Source organism: Tenrec ecaudatus, chromosome 1 (genome assembly GCF_050624435.1).
Source record: "Tenrec ecaudatus isolate mTenEca1 chromosome 1, mTenEca1.hap1, whole genome shotgun sequence".
Classification (NCBI taxonomy): domain Eukaryota; kingdom Metazoa; phylum Chordata; class Mammalia; order Afrosoricida; family Tenrecidae; genus Tenrec; species Tenrec ecaudatus.
Window position 1 is genome coordinate 253826069 of NC_134530.1, and position 23283 is coordinate 253849351.

General features: G+C 42.1%; 1 protein-coding gene across 2 annotated transcripts in view; it reads right to left on the bottom strand.

Moving 5' to 3' along the window:
- SMYD3 (SET and MYND domain containing 3) overlaps positions 1-23283 on the bottom strand; it is a 769033-nt gene that overhangs the window by 219248 nt on the left and 526502 nt on the right. The window contains exon 1 of one of the 2 annotated variants that reach the window (XM_075540595.1): positions 18797-18864. The exons of the other annotated variant lie outside the window; for it this stretch is intronic. The gene's annotated coding sequence lies outside the window, so the exon portion shown is untranslated. Of the gene's footprint in view, positions 1-18796; positions 18865-23283 lie in introns of those variants that run through there. 2 annotated transcript variants of the gene reach the window in all.

A 23283-nucleotide genomic window follows, 5' to 3' on the forward strand; every position in this document is an offset into this window, starting at 1 on the left:
AAACTGTTAGGAGGGAAAAAAACCCCTAATTCCTACCCATGAGAGTAGGAGAGAAGCATTAGTAATATGCTGTATCGTAAAACTGGGAGACTTCCAGACTTTAGGGACTGCTGCTATACCACATGAAAGCAACTTGTGAACTGTGGATAATCTTGACTGATTCCTTCTGAAGAAAGTGTTGCCCCGGGAATAATATTTAAACTGGTTTTCCTAAATATTTAAACTATTTTGTCAGAAATATAAATACTTGTGACTTTTCTATGATGAGCCAGGAAGAAAGCCAAATAAAATGATGTTGCTACCTTCAAAATTTAAACTTGGAAACTGAGAGCTTTACATCAATTAAAAGTCATCAAGATGAAATGAAACACATAAAGATTGATATCATAGGCATTAGTGAACTGAAGTGGACTGGTATTGGCCATTTTGAGTTTGAAAATCACATGGCTCAATTTCCTGGAAACGACTGATTCCAGAGAAATGGTAGCACACTTCTGGATGAAAAGAACATATTGAAGGACAATGCTTTCTGTGACAGAATAACGTCTGTATGCAGACAAGGAAGCTCACTTTATACAACTATTATTGTAATTTTCACATGAACCATTAAAGCAAGTGATGAAGAAATTGAAATTTTTACCAACTTCCTCAATCTGAAATTGATCAAACATTTAATCAAAATACATTGATAATCACTGGTTATTGGCATTGGAAAGTTGGAAACAATGGCCTTGGTGAGAGAAAGGAAATTGGAGATTGTATGATACAATTTTTCAAAACGAATGGTTTTTCATAACAAATACCTTTTTTAAAACAACATCAACAGTGACCATACACATGGATTTTCCAGTTTGAATACACAGGAATCAAATTGACTATCTCTATGGAAAGTGACAATGGCAAAGCTCGGTGTCAACAGGTAAAACAAGGCTGGGGCTGAAAGTAGAAGAGACCATCAATTGTTCATACACAAGTTTCAGTTATAGCTGACTAAAATTAAAACAAACTCACGAAAGCCAAAATACAATCTTGAGTACATTATACCTTAATTTGGAAAACATCTCAAGCACAATTTGACACGTGGAACACTCATGACAGATGACTTGAGAAGCATGGGATAAAATGAAGAACATCATACATGACGAAAGCAAAGGTCATTAGAAAGACAGGAAAGGGAGGAGGTCTGCCTCAGTGAGAGATGAACAATAAGCCAATAAACTAAAGGAAAAGAAAGAAGGAAAGACCACAGTGAATTTCAGAAGACTCCAAAACTTGTTCTTAAATGTACAATAAGTAATGCAAAAGATGACTTAAAAAAAAGGCAAACAAAAATTCAAAGAGCAGCTGAAAAAGACAAAGTAAAATAGTATAATGACATGGAAAGACAAAAAAATGGCAACGACTCTGAGTATATCTCAAGCTGAAAGAATTAAAAGAAAAATTCAAGCGAGCTTTGACTTATAACATTGAAGGATGCTTCAGACAAAATATTGAACCATGCACGAAGCATCACAAGAAGAAAGAAGGAATATACAGAGTCACTGTATCAAAAAGACTTGGTGGCCGTTCAACCAATTCAAGAGGTAGCATATGATCAAGAATCACTGGTATTGAAGGAAGAGGTCCAAACTCCACTGAAGGGATGAGTGAAAATCAAGGGTCCAGGAATTGATGGAATATAAATCGCAATGTTTTCTAAACCGAAGTAGCACTCACTGGAAGCACTCACTTGTCCATGCTACTTACCTGTTCAATTAACTGAAAGAGATTCACATTTGTGCCCATTCTAAGGAAAGGTGACCAAACAGGATGAATAACTGAACAAGATCATTAATATAACATGCACGTCGTTCTGAAGATAATGCAAAGCAGTTTCAGCAGTACATTGATAAGGAGCGGCCAGAACTTCAAGCCCCAGATTCCAAAGATGACATGGAATGAGGGATAGCATTGCTGAAACAGATGGATTGGGCTGAAAGCAGAGAACAGGAGAAAGATGGCAACCCGTGTTCTACTGACGAGGCAAAGTCATTTGACTGTGAATCATAACAAATTACGGATAACATTGTGAAGAATGGGAATTCCAGAACACTTCATGTGCTCATGCAGATACATGGACAAACAAGCAGTGTTACCACACAGGGAATACTTGATGGTTTAAATCAAGAGAGCTAAGTGCCGGGAGTTGTATATCCTTTACAACACTTATTCCATCTGTATGCCGAAAAGCTGGACTATTGAGGGGAAAAGTGGTGTCCAAATGGGAGGAAGGCTTAGTAACAAGCTGCCATATGCAGATAACTTATCTTTGCTTGCTGAAAGCAAGGAGGGCTTGAAGCCCTTGGTGATGACTATCAAGCACTGCAGCATTCAGTTTGGATGTGGCCACTGGACATAAAGAAAATCAGCATCCGGACAACTGGACCAACGAACACCATCATGATAAATGGAGAAAAGATTGACGTTATCAAGGATTTCATCTAGCTTGGATACATAATCAATGCTCATGAAAGCAGCAGTCAAGAAATCAAAGGAAGTAGAGCATTGGGAAAATTTGCTGTACAGTCCACTTTAATGTATTGAAGAGCGCTTTGAAGACCAAGGTGCACCTGACCCAAAGTTGGACAGCGAACAGGGAAAACCAGAGATGCGTTTGAATTATGCTGTTGGTGAAGAATATTGAAAGTATTATTGATTTCCAGAAGAATGAACAAATCTGTCTTGAAAGAGGTAGAGCCAAAATATACTTTGAAAGGGAAGATGGCGAGACACATACTTCGGACATGTTAACTGGAGAAGAAACAAAGCCCTGGAATCAGGATATCATGCTTGTAAAGCAGAAGGTCAGCGAAAAGGAAGATTCTCAAGAAGATGGAGTGACCTCTATGATGCGATTACTGAAGACAAATGGGTGCATAACCAAATGTGGTGAAGAAAGCTGATGGTGCCCGGCTATCAAAAGAGATAGTGTCTGGGGTCTTAATGACTTGAAGGTAAACAAGCGGCCATCTAGCTCAGAAGCAACAAAGCCCACATGGAAGGAGCACACCAGCCTGTGCAATCACGAGGTGTCGAAGGGATCAGGTATAAGGCATCATCAGAACAAAAAATCTTATCATAGTGAATGAGGGTGTGTGTGTGTGGAGTGGAGACCCAAAGCCCATTTGTCGGGTACTGGACATCCCCTTACAGAAGGGTCTCGGGGAGGAGACAAGCCAGTCAGGGTGCGATGTAGCAACGATGAAAAATACAACTTTCCTCTAGTTTCTAAATGCTTCCTCCTCCCCCACTACCATGATCCCAATTCTACCTTACAAGTCTAGCTAGACCAGAGGATGTACACTGGTACAGATAGGAACTGGAAACACAGGGAATCTAGGGCGGATGATCGCTTCAGGAACAGGGCTGTGAGGGGCGATACTGGGAGGGTAGAGGGAGAGTGGGTTGGAAAGGGGGAACCGATTTCAAGGATCTACATGTGACCTCCTCCCTGGGGGACAGACAACAGAAAAGTGGGTGAAGGGAGATGCCAGACAGGGCACGATATCACAAAACAATAATTTATAAATTATCAAGCGCTCATGATGGAGGGAGAAGTGGGGAAGGAGGGGAAGAAATGAGGAGCTGGTGCCAGGGGCTTAAGTGGAGAGCAAATATTTTGAGAATAATGAGGGCAATGAATGTACAAATGTGCTTTACACAATTGATGTGTGTATGGATTGTGTTAAGAGTTGTATGAGCTCCTAATAAAATGATTAAAAAAAGAAGAAGATGGAGTGACATGGTAGCTACAACAATGGGCTCAAGCATACACACAATCGTGAGGAGGGTGCAGGACTGAGTAGTGTTTCTGCTACCCACAAATAAGGAAGCTCTCAGTCAGAATTGACTTTATGACACCTAACAACAACAAGATTATGGAATAGAAAGGGCACAGCAAAGGATAGCCTGTATTATTAACATGCTATAACACATGATACGTGACAATATACCAATTCTAACCACTTTGTACAGTAGTGGCCATGATGAAAATGGTCTGCCTGGGCCAGTAGTATGTAGGCTTTTGAGGCTCAGTCAAGACCTCTCTCTACTGTAGGGGACAAACTCAATTACTCATTGCCATCAACTTATGCCGACTCATAGCACAGGGCACACACACACACACACACACACACACACAGATGTACACATAGAAACCCTATGGGACAGGGCAGAACTGTTCCTGTGAGTTTCTTTATGGGAGTAGAAAGCCCTGTCTTTCTCCGAGGGAGCAGGCTCGTGATTTTAAACTAGTGACCTTGCAGATTGCAACCCAAAGCATAACCATTATGCCACCAGGGCTCCTGGAGGGAATGCAAGGACCAAGTCAAGCCTTCCTGTCTGAGTCATCTATGTCGCTTAGCCAGGATATTTGTCTAACCCTGTTTTTCATGCTGAGTTTGCCATCCGGTTGTAAATCAGTCAGAACCAATTCAGAAATGAATCCCATTCATTTACTTAACAGCATCTCCCTTCAAAGGGCACAGGGGCTTGAGGAAATCCAAACTAAACCGAGGGAGAAAAGGCCAGGGATTTATGTTCCCCTGTTGAATATAAACGGTATCTTTGCAATGTGCACACATCCCTGAATACATACCAAAGGCATTCTTGTGTGTGGTGCTAAAGACAGATTCCATTAAGAAAAGAGCAAGGTGCTTTCCTCACTGTCACACAGTAAGTCTTCACTCTGTCAGAATGCTATTAGCATGAATGGGAAATTTTATTACCTCTCAAAGTGTGTGTAAACACCGAGCGTCTCTAAAAAGGATTATTTGGTTGGCGTTTATAATAAGGACTATTAAAACAACATATAAAAATGTCAATGTTTCATTTGAATACCTAGTTGCACCCAAACTGGCTATTGTGCAATTTTAGTTTGCAGAATCTATTACCTTAACACACACTCTCATCTGATGAGATGGCATTATCCTTCCTGAGGGAAACACTGACTTTCTGCCACTCTTCCATGTAAAAACATCCCGATTAACCGAATGTTCCTGTAAGCCCGGAGCTTTCATTTATTTCTAATCTCCAGAATCTACCTGCATGCCTAACATATAGGAGACATTCATCAGATAATTTAAAAAATAATAGTAACAACAATCACTTAATGAAATGCTACTCTGTGCAAGGTCCTTTGCTTGTTGTTGTTAGATATCTTTGCATTGGTTGCAACTCACAGTGACCCTGTGTCCCACGAGGGAAGCACTGCTCGGCCCTGCGCCGTCCGCTCAGTTGTTATGTAGGAGCTGATAGCTGCCGACACTGTGTCAATCCATGTCATTGAGAGTCTTTCTTCTTCTTCTTTTTTTTTTTCTTTGCTGACCCTTTACCAAAGATGACATCCTTTTCCAGGACCTGGTTTCTCATGACAACAAGTCCATAATATGTGAGATGAAGTCTTACTGTTCTGCTCAGAAGCATCTGGCTGGACTGCTTTCAAGAGAGATTTGTTTGTCCTGACAGTCCATAGTCCTTTCTGTCTTCTTCACCGGCACTGCACTTCCTGGGCACCAATCCTTCTCTGCTCTTCCCTTCTCACTGTCCCGCTTTTGCTTCCATGATCAATGATGAAGCAATATTGGCAAGTAGATATAATTATCCCCACATTTCAGATCAGGGGTCGATGGCTTAGAAAGATCAAAGCGCTCTTTCAAAAGTCCTACGTGGGCGATGACTACGAAACTTAAAACTCCGAAGTCTGATGAAAAGAGCATCTCAAAGAACACTGCTTTGTTCGTCAGTCGTTGTTTTGTGCCACTGAGCTGATTCCAACTCACAGGCACCTCGTGACTGAGCAGAGCTGCCCACAGAGTTTGTTGGGTTGAAATCTACAGCAGCCGCTTGCCAGGTCTTTTCTCCGGCAGGCTTCCGAGCCAGTGACCTTTCAATTAGCAGCCGAGTGGGTAATCACCTGAGATCTTGTGCGCTGAAAGGGAGGAGGACTTGGGTACTTGCTGATGAAGAACAAGGACTTCAGCTTTTGAGTGTGTACTGCAACTGAGTGAAAAGAACACAAAAATCCTCACAAACAGACCAATATCTACTATGATAAGTGGAGAAAAGATTGAAGCTATCAAGGATTTAGTCTTGCTTGGATCCGCAATCAATGCTCATGGAAGCAGCAGTCAACAGATCCAACAACACATTGTGTAAATATGCTACACAAGACCTTTTTATTTATTATTATTAGCTGGGATTTAATACACATATCATTTCATATTTCAATCACATCAAGTAGAATTGTACAGTTGCGACCACAATCAGTTTCCAAACATTCTTTCTGCAACATTCTTGTTCTACGTGGACTCCTTGATATCGTCTCCCTTTTACTCTACTGCCGCCACTGTACCCCACACTAGATCTCTTCAAGTATTGAAAAACAGAGGTGTTGCTTTTGAGAACTAAAGTGCACCTGATCCAAGCCATGGTGTTTTTAATAACCTCATATGCTTGTGAGAGATGAACAGGAAATAAGGAAGACTGTGGAAGAATTGCTGCATTCCAATGGTGGTGCTGGAGAAGAATACTGAAAGCACCATCAACTCTGTCTTGGAAGAAATACGGCCAGAAGGCTCCCTAGAAGCAAGGATGGCGAGACGTTGTCTCACATACTTTGGGCATGTCGTCAGGAGAGACCAGTCCCTGCAGAAGGACGTCGTGCTGGGTAAAGTGGAGGGGCAGTGAAAACGAGGAAGAGCCCCATGGAGGTGGACTGGAACGGAAGCTCCAACAACGGACTCAGCATCAGAACAAGTGTGAGGATGGTGGCAGCCGGGAGGGGTTCATTCTGCTCCTCCCAGGCTCTCGCTGAGTCAGAAGCGACGGGGGGCCCCCAACAAGAACATCAGGGCTCCTCGTACTAAGTACACCTGCAGCCATGGCGCCTCCCTCTCCCTGATAACTGCGGGTCTTCCTGCAATGCCTCCACGCACCACTGGCTGACCGCTCATTATGAAGGTAGGCAGTAGGCAGGGAGCACTCATCTGAATGCATCCTAACCCCAGGCCATGCCCTGGAAACCGGATTGTGTTATCACCCCCTCTTTCTCCTTCAACAAGCGGACAAGAGAAAGTAAGTGAGCTTTGGTCAGTTAGGATTATAATACATTTTATCGTACTCTGCTACATCATACTTCATGGATACTTTGCTTCATACAATTTGAAGATGCCTGGCATTCCGGCCTCTAGCAAGTCTACTGGCACCATTTTGTGTTTCTGCATCACATTAAAAAAAAAAAAAAAACTCTCCCCACTCACTGACCTCAACCAAGATTAGAGTGGCTGGTGGTTTTGAACCACTGACCTGGTGGAAAGCAGTCCAACTTATTAGACTACCAGAAAAAAATTAAAAAATAAAAGTCAAACCCACATCCATCGAGTCAATTCTAAATCATAGCAACTCTGTAAATCTGTCTTAAAGTGGTAATCTCATCTTTCTGCTGAGAAGTGCCTGGTGGGTTTGAACCACTGACCATGGGGTTACTAGTCCAACATTTACCCAGTAGCACTATCAGAGCTTCTAATAGACCACTGTAGAGTGTAAATGTAACTTTTCCAGCACCAAGAAACCAAAATATTCCCTTAATTAGCTTCATTGCAATGTTGACTTTATTGGAGTGGTATGGAACTGGCCTTGCAATATCTTCTAGGTAGGTTTGTACAGGGCTTGGCACAAAGTTGTTGTTAGTGGCTGGCTTTGACTTGGCTCCTGGTCCTGTCCCATCTCCAAGGTGAAAGGAGACTAAGACAAAGGATACTCTTGGCATGATGGTTTGGCATGGCAGCCTCAAGAATGCACTGAAATGTACCAGCAATCATGAGGATGGGGTGGGACTAGGCAACATGTATATAAGGTTGACATGAGTCATAACTGACTTGACGGAAACGATCTCTATTTCTATTTATGTTGATTTTTCCATCTAGAAAACCTTTGTTCCATCTCTTGTATTTGAGTCAAGTTCCTCCAAGTAATCTTTTCCTCACAATAAGATGTATTTCAGATCTACCAAGACTGGTAGATCTGGTCATGATCACACACATCATGTCTGAATTCTGCCCTGACTCACACCAGCATCCCAGTTAAAACTGACCTCTTTCTAACTCTTGTGCTACTGGAGTAGCCATGCGTGGATCTACTTAAACTCTTGATTGCTTCTGTCCATTCTCTACATGTCAGAAGCGTCTTGTAAAAAATTATAGCAGGGTATACACAAACGCCAAGCTCTTAAATGTATTCTCACTGCTTTAGAATAAAAAGTAACTTCGTGATAAGACCTAGAAGGCTCTCCATAATTCAGCCCCTGTCTCTTATTCAAAGATCACCCTCACTCTTTCTCCTCTTCCCATGACTTGTTCCCTTTGGGTACAACATACTTAGCACCTTTGTAGGGATACTAGTTATGATCATACTATCTAAACTAATTTATTTTCATTGCAATGGTAATCCCCTCCTCTATTTGCCCTCCACTTATCACGATTTGTAATAATATTCCCAGTTCTTCATTTACCTGTTATTATTATCTCTGAAGGTAAACACCTGGATGGCAGGGAGCATTTCTCTTTTGTTCATAATAATATCAATAGAATCACTACTATCAGCACTAACTGACACTTATAAGCATATACTATGTGATAGGGGTTAGAGATATAAATACCTATATGTATATTATGGGGAGTGTTCAAAAAGTTCCTGGGAAAATAGAATTCAAAAACAATGAAAAATTTCCCAAACTTTTTGAAGCCCTCCCCCTGCATGTGTATGTGTGTGTGTGTGCGCATGTGTGTGTGTGTTCATTTACATTGGAAACCAGATGGTGACAAGTTGAATGTAGGATCAAGAGAGAGCAACGCTTGCCAGAACATCCAATATATATTGGATGCATGCCACATCCCCCAAGAAAACTCTCCTTTCAGCTGATTGGCTGCTCACGTGAGATCACAAAGAAGAGGATGATTACATAGTATGTAGCATCTGCCAAACCAGTTGGTCTAGTCCTAAGCTTAACTAGCACAGTCCCCTGAGCCTTGCCTCATTCTCTTAGCTAGGCTCCTGTGCATCTTCTCGCTCGAGCTGATGGATCCACTCCTCTAGGGCAAGGATTGTAATTTATTCATTTTCACATCTTCCGTAGTACCCCACATACTCTCTGTCTTCAAGTCAACGATGACTCCTAGTGATCTCTTGTGGGTTTCTGAGACTTTAACTGTTCGGGGGGTAGAAAACCCAGTTTTTATCCTGTGGAGCAGCTGGTGGTTTCGAACCGCCAACCATGTGGATTGCAGCCAAACAAGTAACCACTAGACCACTAGTGCTCCATTATTCAACATAATAGTAAAAAAAAATCAATCCCCAAACAGTTGCCATCAAGTCAATTCCAACGCCCGACCACTCCATGTGGGTCAATGTAGAACTGTGTCCTATAGAGTTTTCAATGCTGATGTTTTTCAAGTAGCTCACTAGACCTTTCTTTAGAGGTGCTTCTGGGTAAACTCGAACCTTTAACCTTCCTTCAACTTTTCCGCCAGCAGCTGAGCACATTAACAATAGTGGATGCTCAAAAAGATTTGCTTAATTATGTAGTCACTGGAAACCCAAACTCTCACTGCCATCGAATCGATAATGGCTCCTTGTGACAAACAGAACAGGCTAGAGCTGCCCCTTGGAGTTTTCGAGACTGCAGCTCATTACAGAAGTAGAAAGCCCCAGATTTTTCTTGAGGAGCAGGCAGTGGTTTCAAACTGCCAACCTTGTGCTTAGCAGCTCAACGCAGAATCACAATGCCAGCGGGGGTCCTAGTCATTGAAAGTCAATAGAAATTAACCACAGTTGCAATAAAATAATGGTCTACTAAAGTAAGTGATCCTATAAAAAATAAGTATACCAGAGTCGTCATTTACCATTCCAGTCACTTAGAGAGCTAATTCAATCCTAGAGTATGCATTCACTCTATGCCACAACAAAAGAGCCATTTCATGGAGTGTGGCTTCCTACTCACAAGCAGGTAGGAATCGTCTTTAGTGGGAAAGAATTACGTGTGTGAGTAGAAAGTATTTCAAAAGCTTTTTTATTGTCTGTCCTAAATGGTCCAGAGTGGGCAGTGCCAAGCCCCGCTGTCCTGCCACAGGCAGGGCAGGGATTCCAGAGTGCACGGCATGCCTTTGGGATGAGAAATAGAAAGAATGGCTTCATCCTCCAAGTGCCTTGTTTCTTGTTAGCAGCCTGCTCCCTGCAAGTCCCTTTCCCTCCTGCTTCTCTGTCTCCTTTCTCACTGCCCTGTTTCTGCTCCTCTTTCCTCCTTACCTTCGTATTTTGCTACACCAAATTTAAGGGGCTAGATGACAAACGGTGCATTCTATTTAATTAATAAATAACTTCCCCCTCCTTGTGAAACACTTGAGAAAAGGATTAAAACTCAAGACAGCACAGACTAATCTGAAGCATCAATTCTCCCTCAACATGGGTTTTTATACAGCATGTAGCTGTTGGGATAAACTAGAGAGACTTCGTGGAATGTCTTCCTACTCAGTGAGGGGGTAGAAATCGCCTTTATGTAAAGGGCAAGTTCAGATTCACGTGGAAGGAAATTGTGCTTTGTCATCTAACCCCTTCCTCTCTTAAAGGCAGGAGCAGTGACTCAAATGCCTGATGAGGAGGGAGCTGCAGCAGATCTGTGAGCCTGTTCTGGAAATAAACACTGCAGGTAGGGGTGGGGATGAGCCGGGAACCTCTAGCCTGCCAAAATCCTGTGTTATCCAAATAGCACACTTATGGGCTGGATGCAAACCCCCAGCCACACCCCAAGCAGTCAAATTGCCCGTAACAGCTGAGCTCACCATGGGGTGTGTGGGTGTGTGTGGGGAGTGGGGGGAGGGAGAGTCATATTTTTGTTAAAAAAAGAAATGCGGTCACCCAGCTTTTTCATTCTCATTTATTTGATAGCCCCCAAATACAATCTCCCGGATGTTCCACATCAGTATGCATACTTAGAGGGAACAGAATAATCTTCCAGAGCCGGGAGGCTGCGACTACAGGCTGCGCAGTCAGACTCTGCGTTTGCAAGCTGGCTCTGCCATTGTTAACTATGACGCTTTGGGCGTTGTGTGTCTCCGTTTCCCATCAGGAAACAGGGCATCCTGGGAGCTTCAGAACGAGACAGAAGAGAGGAAACCAGCATGCTGGATCATGCTATGTGGGCTCTGTAATGGCTCCTATCACTTCACTGCTAGGAGAGGGGCGGTGCCTTGGTCATTCTTAACCTCCTTGCCCGTGTGTGATAGGGGTGGTGACAAAGGCAGGGTGCACTGCATTGATTTGACTCCTGTGACTGTGAACTCCCTGAGGTTTTGTGTCATCCACACACTCAGCCCCAGCTAAGGGGCTCCACAAGAACCAAATGGAAGTCTTTCGACTAAGAGGATGTCAGTGGGTCTGACGTTCTCCTCTCCCAGCCTACAATAGGAGCAGGAGCTAGGGACTCATCCCAAGTTCGGGGTTGGACCTGAGTTTTCTGTTCGCATTACTGCTCATCGCAACTCAGGTGACACTCTCCTGCTCAGGATTTGACTTGACTTGCTGGCGGTGAGTTTGGGGTTTATTGACCCTGAAGTTGAGAAACAATTCAAGATCACAGCAAATGCAGCTGTTGGTAATTTTCCATACCTCCTTGGTATTGAAATTTGTGATGCTGAAAATCACACAGATTACCTGGCTGTCTCACCCTGACTTTAGATTATTTTACTGTCTGAAAAAAAATACTCTGAACAACTAACTAACTTATGTGTGACTGAGAAAGCAAATTTACTATGCAAGCTTTTGCTTCAAGCACAATAAAACGTGAACATAATAAAATTATGTGAGAAATGTCCTAGTCTGAGCTGCGGAATATGAATATTGGCCCACTGGGGTGTTGGCAATCACTTGACCAGGGCCCAACAATCTATGGCCAATGGTCCAGCCAGTGTCTTTTGCCATAAATAAAAGTCTCATCAGTTCCCAGCCCATTCATTCTTTTATATATCTTCTATGAGGACTTTGTGTTATCGGGGTTGAGTAATGTAGGTATGACAGAGACCATACCCGGAAATGCCTAAAATATTTATTATCTTTTACAAAATAATTTTCAACCATCCTATGTGATTATGCTGAAAAGCAAGCTCTGAGAGGATTGAGACTTTGTCTGTCTGGTTTAGATCTTTACCAAAATATGTAAATATGTGGCCTAGAGAATATAATCGACAAACCTCTGAGCGAAGAAGGGATATGCAGTCAAATACGTGTTGAGATTCTATGCTAGATACTACGACTACTACTACACAGAATAACGAATGGGATGTCTGCTGGAGCAGCTCCCGGTCTGGAAGCTCTGCCCATGAACATGGCAGTACCAAGACCACTGTCCTTTGGTTACTCAGGAGCCCTCTGTGAGCCCGAGGCTAGAGAGACAACCAGGACGTAATGATTACAAGAGTTCTACAATGCTAAACTGTCAGGATAGATTAAATTGAACTTTTGTGTATATACATTTCCATTAGAAAGGTTTTAAGAGAATAAACACTTGCAGAGCAGTTCGCATTTAAAGGTTCCCATACACAGCTGAACTAAACGCAGCTGTTGGACGCCAAACATTTATAAACGTAAATGCTCAAGGTACTCAGCTAAAAAAAGAGAGAAAGAGATTTTCAGATCTGCAAAAGTCCAATCTACCCTGCCATCTCGCTCTCCTCCCCCCCCCCCTCTCTCTCTCTCTCTCACACACACACACACACACACACACACACGCACACAAGTTGGGGGTGGGGGAGTCAGACATTTCTGAAAATGATCTTTTAGGGTTTTTATTAAAAGCATATGCAAGTTCTGTCTCCAATAAAGTTGTTTATGGTTAGATTAAAATGAGAAAGGGGTCCTTTAACTTGGGAATTAATCACATAAACGTTGCATAAAGGAAGACTTTACTGCTCTTTTTCTCTATTCTTCCCCCCTTCAAAGAGCCCAGGCTTTCATGCACATGTCTTCAAATTGGGCTTCAGTAGAAGACATTCTGGTTCCACCTCCAGCCTAGCGCTGGGGGCACCCCTGATTCCTGGGTTATTGAGCATTAAAGTGCCTTCTTAGGAAGGTAGGAGAGCTATGGCTCTTTTCCATAATCTAGGCATATTTTCCCCTAATGTTTGGAAAGTACTGAATTACCATTCTTATGAGCAATGGACGTTTAAATTATATGCTTATGATAAGGTCACATTTAGATTTAAATAAAAGTAATATCTTATTGTCTCTGTTTCTAGTTAAACATTAGCAAAATGCTACTCTGAGAGTTCACCTACTATAACAGCACAAGGATTATTTAAAAATTAAATATTCTATCAAAAAAAATCTCAAAATAAGAAGGTCTTTTTGTACTAAGCCCCTCCTAATACTATTTAGTTTATAGCTGATTCACAGTTATTTCATCAACTGCTTTTCTCAATAAAAGAAAAAAAAACAGAAGAAGAAATATTCCATATGAGGAGTAAAAATTCAGAGAAGGTTTGATTAGCTTAGCTTTGAGGAATGTTAAAATTCCTCTTCGTTTCACTTAGTGATGAAAGCCATTGCGCTTACTGGTGAAGGGCAAATATTTCTTTGGCACAAACTACAGAGAAAGGAAGATTCTTATAGCTAGACTGATAAACATGAAAAATGGAGAAGACACAGGATGTCTATGATTTCTGTTTACTTGGATCCAAAATCAATGGAAGCAGCAAATGATGCTTCAAATCAAATCTACTGCCAATGAGCTCTTTACCATGTTAAAAAGTGAAGCTGTCACATTGATGACTAAGGTGAATTTGAACCACGTCACAGCTTTGCCAATTGCTTCATTTGCACGCAACAGCTGAACAATAGAAACGCAAGACAGAAGGAGAGTTGATGCATTTGACCTTGGGAGTTGCCAAGGAACAGTGACTAAAATGTGGACTTGTAGAAGAACAGACACGTCAGTCACAGAAGAAGTACGTGTGTCAGTCACAGAAGAAGTACGGCTGGAATGCGCTGTGCAGTGCTGGCTCCTCACCAGGAGAGGCAGATCACTAGGAAAGGGCCAGTGTGAGCGGCGATACCAGGAGCGTGGGTTGGAAATGGGGAATGGATTACAAGGATCCACATGTGACCTCCTCCCTGGGGGACAGACAAACAGAAATCTGGGTGAAGGGAGACATCGGACAGGGCAAGACATGACAAAATAATACATTATAAATATTCAAGAATTCATGAGGGAAGGAGGAGCGGGGAGGGAGGGGGAAAATGAGGATCTGATGCCAGGGGCTTAGGTGAAGAGCAAATGTTTTGAGAGCGATGAGGGCAATGAATGTACAAATGCGCTTTACATAATTGATGTGTGGATGGATTGTGATAAGAGTTGCATGAGCCCCTAACAAAATGATAAGAAAAAAAGAAAGGGCATCTTGTTTAGTGAAGCAAAGAGTCAAGGAAAACAGGGGAAATGTGCGAGGAACAGCACTGCAGGGTAGCCGCCGGAATGGAGTACACCGATCAATGAGCTTAGTGAAGATCGCACAATACTAGGCAGCTTTCCTTCTGCTAGCCCTAAGTTAGAGCTGACTCAGTGGCAACTGACGACACCACATTGCTTTGGGGAGTGGGGCTGCCCTCTTTAGTTAGAGATGTAGTCAGGCATCGCTCACGGCAGTCTGTAAGGCGCTCGGCCTGTGTGGCAGGAGTTGATCTTGGATCCCCACTCTCAGTTGAAGACACCTCCTACTGCAGGGCTAGCAAAGCCTAGAGCTGGTCTTTCTCACCTTCTCTTACCATTGTGTTCTTCAGGACATTGTTTTTAACCAGTAACTTTTCAGACACTTAAACTCTTCGGGGCGCGGAGCACCTATATAATAATTAATATACCTTCATTTGCCCCCCCCCCAATATGAAAAAGGAACTAATGGTGAATTAGAGCAGATTCATTATTTCCAGAAGAAAAAAAACCCCCCAAAACCCAAATACTGTTTATTAAAATCCTTCATGGACCTGAAATCCATGTGACTCCAAGTGAAATGACACTTTTTAATGGCCGGTTTAGAAATACGTCTGAGGAGATCAAAAGAGCAGCTCGTGGATCACTAGAACCTTTAACCGGATGTCCACGGTGGACCTTTAAATTGCTTAATGTTTCTTCTTAAAAGCTATATTCTGTTTTTCTTTTAGTCATTTTAAACCTTCTATGTGGGAGTGTTAATAAAATCTAACATGTGTAAATCTCTCATACTGGTATGATCCATCTGGGATCAAATTTCCTTCTTTGTGCTGGTTTTCGACGATAAAATCTCAGCAATTTCCTTAACATATACAATGAGTAAGACAAAGATTAACAAGCCCCACCCAGACCACAAACAAACAATCTAAAACAGATACAGCAGTGAGCCTGCAAACACATGGCATGATCGACTAACTTCAGCATTGCGGAATCAGAAACCAATACATCCACTGATGTCATTGAATGAACATGTAGCATAAGTCTCAGTGAAGCGAGGTGACCCGTTGAGTCATCCAACGTTGTTAGTGTCAAGCTCAAAATGGAACCCACATCAAATAAAAAAGCTTCTGCTTTGTATCATCGGGTCTCTATCTCTCTGAATCTCAAAACATTCAGGATAAACTTCTATCTTGAGTCAAATAGATGATGTCCTTTTGAATCTCCTTTGCTGCCAAGGGTGGCTGTGGAACCAGCCAATGAGATATAAAAGGGTATGCGACTTCCATAAAGTTTCCAAAAAAGAAGATTTATCCTCCTTCCTCTCTGTACCCTTCCTCTTTCCGGCTTTCTCCTTAGGCATGATCGCTGAAGGTCAAGCAGCCACCACTGAATGAATCTGAAGTGGCAGACCCTGGAGTAAGTGACACACCGAACAGACTACAGAGGCCTGGGTGCCTCACCCTGGGGAGCATCTGAACCACCATGGGCGGCTTATCTCTACACCTCGGTTACATGGGAGAAAACCAGATTTCTACCCTGCTGAAGTCGGTGCTAGTGTGTGCTGTCTACAACTCACAATTGGAACGAATCCTGGTAGGCCTTGAAGAAAAATTAAACCCTTGGTGCCAATACAGTCAAGACTAGGGGAAAACTTTCCGCATAATAGTCATAACATTTTGCAGTCATGACGTTTAGACCATTATCTGTTCTAGAAGGTGTGTGTGATTGAGATTAGTGGCTCCACCTCACAGTGACCCTGTGTGGAAGGAAACACTGCTGGGTCCTGCGCCATCCTCATAATTGTTCTTGGGTTGAGCCGATTGATAAAGCCCCTCTGTCTATCCAGCTCCTTGAAGGCCTACCTCGATTGGGATGCCCTGTTCTTTTATCAAGCCTGATATCCTTCTCCAGGGACTGACTGGTCTCTCCTGACAACATGTCCAAAGTATGTGATACAGTTGTGAAAATAATTTTTTTTCCATCCAGACAATTCCAACGCATGCTAACTCCTGAGCCAGAGTGTAGAACTCCTTACAGGGTCTCTGCTGCACTCCTTCCAGAAGCAGACTGCAAGCTCCTCCCTCCTCAGTGACAGTGAGAGGGCGGAAACAACCAACTTTTAGGTTGGGAGACAATTGTACACCATTCAGAAGGGACTCATAAATATGATTTAATGATAATCAGGTGGTAAATAAACAATTGGAAAGAAAAGAGCGCTTTTCACATTGTACCAACAACAAGACCAATGTTCTCATGCAAATATATTTATATATAATGATGGGGAAATAGATCTGTATCCCTATATTTATATGTTAAGTATGAAGACAGCAGACGGACATTGGGTCTCTATGCAAGTACTCCCCCAATGCAAGAACACTGTTCTAATAACCTGGCATTCCGTGATGCTCACCTTCCCAACAGGAGTGCTGGGATCAGTTTCCCTTTTTACCCCCACCTTCCCCCTATACTCTCATGGTGTCGCTACACTCCTTGTTGGCCCTGAGGGGTTTATATATCTTGGATTCCCTGTGTTGCAGGCTCTTAGCAATATACATGCTCTGGTCTAGCCAGATTTGTAAGGTAGAATTGGGGTCATGATAGGGGTGGGGACAAGGTGGGTGGGGGGGGAGGGGAGAAGCATTAAAGAACGAGAAGAAAGTTGTATGTTTCACTGGTGCTACACTGCACCCTGACTGGTTCATCTCTCCTTGTGATTCTTCTGTGAGGGGGGATGTCTGATTGTCTATAGATGGGTTTTGGGTCTCCATTCTGCATTCCCCCTCATTCACACTGATATGATTTATTTTTTTGCTCTGGGTCTTTGATGCCTGATACCTGATCCCATCAACACATCATGATCACACAGGCTGGTGAACTAGATGGCCTCTTATTTACTGTCAAGCCTGTAAGACCCCAGATGCTATATCTTTTGTTACCTGGGCACCATCAGCTTTCTTCACCACATTTGCTTAACCACCCACTTTGTCTTCAGTGATCATGTCGGGGGGGAGGGGGGGTTGGTAGAAGAAAATGAGCTTATACCAAGGGCTCAAGTAGAAAGAAAATGTTTTGAAAATGATGATGGCAACATATATACAAATGTGCTTGACACAATGGATGTATAGATTGTGATAAGAGTTGTACGAGCCCCCAATAAAATGAAGTTTTTAAAAGGTTTCTAATTATTTTGGAGGCTCAACATTTCTGCAAAAGGTAATAAATTAAAGCTGTTTAGGAGAAAGAAAATTTTCAGTGTGAATATCAAATCTACTTATAGCCATATAAAAATAATTCATTCAAATAATGCTATTTATTTTCCTGCCTTGTTAATCATTAGTCTATCTAAAAACCCTTGTTTTGGGTGTGAGGTCATTGTTGTTAGGTGCTGTTAAGTCAGTTCTAACTTAGGGCAATCCTGCTTGCAATAAAAACAAGCACCACCGGTCCTGTATCATCCTCTGGATAGTTGCTAACATGTATCCTCTCTCTGCGGTCACGGTGCCAAGCCATCTCACTGAGGGTCCTTCTCTTTGGTGCTGACCCTCGACCATCAGGATGTCCTTTATGAACCCTTCTGAGCACACATCCCAATTCATGAGTCACAGTTCAAAATCACCAGCCACTCCACGAAAGAAAAGCAAAGCTTTCTGTTCCTGTAAAGACAGAGCCTTAGAAACCCAGAGGGGCAGTTCCACTGTGTCCTACAGGGGATGGATTGGAATCAACTCAATGTCAGCAAGTTTCTTTTGAGACACATCTAAATTCTTAAGAACACGTGTTACACACGCCTCTTTCCTTTATCCCACTTACTCCTCACTGCTTTGCAATCTGTCATCTGTCCTCAGCTCTACTGCACCTGCGCATCCTATGGTCTTGCATAAACTTCTAGTTGCCAGGTCAAAGGCAACTCAACTTCTTCAATCTCTTATTTCATCTCTCTGGCATTGCTTACTCACCTCCACAGTGCTCCTTCCTCGCTGGGACTTGCTAATAGCTCTCTAGGTGATGTTCCTACCACCTCTCTCAATGACCCTGCAATGTCTGCAGTAGCTACTCTAAAATGCTGGTAACTCCAAGGGTCTGGCCCTTGGTTCTCTTCTTACTCTATCATTTTCCCTGAGAATTCTTATTCATGATCATCTTTCATCTCCTGTCTACATCCTGAGGACTCTCAAACACATTTATTTCCTAAGATACAAATATAGGTAACTAGTCACCAATTAGACAATTCTATATGCCCAACAAGTAACCCACACTAGTCATGCCTAAATGTGAATCCATTACCTTTCTCTCCACTCCTGTTCCCCTTCCTTTATTTTCTGTCCAATAACCTGGCTTCCTGGATTCTTCAGTCTTACAAACTAGGACCCTGGACTCATTTCAGTTTTCTCTTTTGTACTGAAGTATCATGCCCAGGCATGTACCACAGACTGTGAAATCAACTTCGAATTCTCTCTCAAGTCTGTCTATGTCCCGGGTTCCATGACCTGTCCCCCAATTTAGGTCAGCCTCATATCACCAGGCCAAAATAACATGCATTGTTCAGGCCCTCCTACTTCTGAGCTCTACTCTCTTGTAATTTTGAGTCTGTTGAGAGAGGGACCCTTCAATCACACTTAACGAATCCCCTATGGGAAATTCTTCAAGGGTCCCTTAATACCTATGGAAAAAATGTTCAACTCTTCTTCATGGCATTCAGAACTTTCAATATTTGGCTCCCTGCTCCATCTGCCTGTTTCTAGTCACCTGCTCCTCATGTGTAAGCTCCATAGCAACACCAAACTATTTCACTGGGTCTTTGAACATGTCATGCTCTCTCACTGTGAGAAAAGCAATTTCTACATATTCTATTCCCTCTTCTCAGAAAACATTTTGTGCTTGAAATCCCTGCACAAGCACTACCTTCTTTCCAAAGTATCCCCACCCTTTTGGATTTAGGTCCCTTACCTCCTTTCATTCTCCCTGGAATTCACCTCCATGAAAGGGCTTACCTGATTCCAAGCCCATTATAATACCTGAGTGCCTGGGTCTCAAAGGTGCATCCTCAAGTCCCTGGGGCTAACACCTGGGTCAAAGGGAATATTTTTTAAAATAACACGTATCAGTGATTCTAAACAAAGAACACACTGCCCCGGCAGACTGGTGAGGGACTAAACCGTAAACATCTCAGGATCATGGTCACTTTTTAACTACACCCTCACTAACATTTTGAGTCAATGTCATATTTATTTCATCTCAATTTGAACAAGCTTAATTTCTGGATTACTTCATTTATTTGAGGAATTGGGGAAGAAGACATTGAAATTAGATTTTGCTATGGCCTGGAATCCATTAAAGAAGTTATTTTGAAAAAATTTCTCATAATAAGTATTGTTCTTCTCTTGTCTTAAGAAGAAGAGGAAGATTTTCCCTCCTTTTTTGTAACACATTCTGTTTGATTTTTTTTTGTGGACATTGTAATCACAGATAAGTTCCTCAAAATATATTTCCACTAAATCAAACTTTGCCGTTCTTCTTAGAGTGGGTCCAAGTTCTCTAGAGTATTATACTGTCCCCAAGTTTTACACAGTCCCCTAGTGAGCCCAATTATTTTTATGTTATTATAATATCATAAACAAAATTATATGAAAATTTAAGGGCATTATTAAAGACTTCAATTAATTGACTGAAATATCAAACATTTGTATATTTTCATGGCCTTCAGTGAAGGCTTTATTGCTCCAGAGATGCACATCCATAAACTATCAAATCAAAACAAAATGTCTCCATTTCTGCACTCTCCATTCCTTCCAGATAAAGGTGATGTGACCACAAACAAGAGCAAGGCTGGCACTAAGGCGTCATCCTCAAAGAGAAAACGCTAAGTTCTTCTCAAAAGACCATGCCTGCCTTTGTCAAGTTTAAAATTGTCCTGGCCATGCCTCACAGACATGTTAAAGAAAATTCACACAGCTGGGCACTGCAGATGAACAGGGATTTGGGAATCAACAGATAAAAATAAATAGAATTAAGCAAGTGTATTTGCATTCTACTTAATTGTCCGTGCACATGTTGTGGGGCAAGTTGAGTCCACTGTAGTATACCCTTCATTTCCTTCAAATCAGTCATCACCTGTAGCCAAATAAGATCTATGCAAGATAAAACAGATTGTGCTGTCTTGGAAACAACCCACTTTTTATGGTGCAAACAACTTTCATATGCAAGTCGCCAAATACAGCTTGGGCTTGAAGTCAAGTTGAAGACTGTCCAAAAAGTCTTGAAGAATCCAGATGTTCCTGTAATCACCCACTGATAACTTTCCCAAGAAAAAAGAATTTGAATAAGGATGAGAAATTACCAGATGTTTAGCAGCCTGAGAACCTTCTCATTCAGACCAGAGGAAGCCATAGCCCTGTGGTCTACCTGAGGGCCAGACACGTGTCGTGCTCGGCTAACTTCTGTCCCCTATCTTTTTAAAGAGTGCAGAGGAATTGTATTTTAGGAGGAAAAGTTGGAATGCACGGAAAAGTAGGGGTAAAAGAGAATAATCTAGAAAACACTATAAAGGAGGCAAAGGAATCAGGGAAGCTTAATAATTAGTAATTGTGAGTGAATTATACGGACTCTAGCTGTGTACATCTATCATTTATGTACATGCTGTATTTCTTCATTTACTCTTCATAACAACTACTCTTTCGTATATTCCATTTTTAGACCCACCTGACAAGGAAACTAAGACTTAAAGACACTAAGAAGCTTGCCCAAGGCACATGACGTTGCTGTAAATGGAGACAGGACTGGAACGCAGTCATCCTGGCTCTCAAGCGGCAGCACCAGAGCACCACACAAAAGCCTGAGCAAGCAAATGCCCAAGTGTGACACGGCAGTCTTCTTCCACAGCGGGTTCTCCCCTTCCTTGAGGAAACTCCCAGCCAATCCAGCCACCAACCATCAGTGGCGGCTTATGTGCTGCTGTCATACTGAATAAATTTCTGTGGAGCTTCCATGTTAAGATGGACTAGTTCAAGAAACTGTATTTTTGCAGCTAGTTTTGCTCCCTCCAAGCACTTACATTTAAATCGGCTTTAGGCTGCTTTTTTTTCTATTACCAAGACTAATAACATGCAAATGTCTCCAAAATCTACTAAATGGTAGAGATGAGATATTACCACTTAGGTCATTTGCATTTTTATGACTCCGTGACTTCTTAGCCAATTTATGTCATCAGTACCTGCTCTTCTCCTTTATCCCTAATCTTACTGTGAGTTCTTCTTGTGCCTATCTCCCTTCTGGATTAAACACAGTGCTTCCAGCCACAAGATTGGTGATTCAAACCCACCTGCTGCTCCATGGATGAGGCTGCCTGTTCCAAAAATATTCCCATCTTGGAAACCTGATGGAGTGGCCCTACACTGTCCGACAGGGTTGCTATGAGGGAGAATTGACCAGGTGGCAGCGAGTGGGATCTCCCGCTAAATTTCACCTGTGAGGATGTCCATCCCTCGACCTAGGCATGATTTCCTTCCAGGCTAACGATCTAGCAGACTCACACAATCCAGCTTATTTTGAATGCCCAGTGCTTAATGTGGTGCCTGACAGATAGTAGATATTCAATAAATTACTATTGATTCATTAATGGGCAAATGAGAGGTTATTTAAATAAATGGGAGGAAAATGACACAGTGAAGGCTCTGCCTTAGCCTCCTAGATGTCTCAATCTTGTGCCTTGAAAAAAATCACAGAGAAATAGATTCTTTCTCTTGAACCACTGACTTCTAATTAAATTTGTTGCCCATCCTTCCCCCAAAGGCCTATGGGTCAATTTAGGTGCAACTAGATTGTGGTGATAGAAGAGTTTATAGTATTTTCTAAAGGTACTACACTTACTCAGAAGCCGACATCTCTAATAAAAGTAGAAAACTCAAGTCCTTTCGATACTCTGCCTTAAGGCATAAGAACTTGGCCACACAGTGGTTAGTAGTTAAGTAAAAGGTGTCTGGTTCTGACCCAGCACTCACTCTGCAGGAAGAACTACCTGGAAATCTGCTTCTATTCGGACTGCAACCTAGAAATTTCTAATTTGACTCTGTCTGTCTCTAGGGCCATGAGTCAGAAATGATTTGCTGCCAGTGGGTAGAAATACTCAGTGTGACGCTACAAAGGTGATTTTTTAAAAGACACTATTCATGCCAAATAAGGCACATTGCAGTCTATGACCGCTAGAGAGACATAACAAAAGCATCGCTTCTCCTGAAATACATCATAACTATGCATCCTAACCTCCATCCCATGATATCTGATGTACTTGGGAGGTGCTTCTTCTAAATTTATTCTATCTAGTTTTTTTTATTACATAAGAAGAGGAATCTGGATCATGGATATTAAATAAAATGTCTGGAACGAACATGTTTTCAACTGAAGATGATAGGAGGGAGATGTATACTACGAATTAAATTTGTTAGTCACATTTCATCATTATATCAAATTCTCAGTGACAAGGTTCTTTCCTGAAACTCAGACTTCCTAATTTATATGGATTATTTTGATAAGGAGAAAGGGGCCAAAAGCCAAGGAAAATGGGCAGCTTTTAGAAACTGGAGTAGCTCAAAAAGATTATACCCCAGGTTCTCCAGAAAGGAATCCACTGACATCTTGATTTTAGCCCAGTGAACTCTGTGTCAGTTTTCTGACCGAGAGAACTATGAAATATTGACTGTGTATTGCCATAAGTCACTAAGTATGTGGTCGTTTGTTATACCAATGCTAGAAAACTTGTATACTGATTGTTTCCG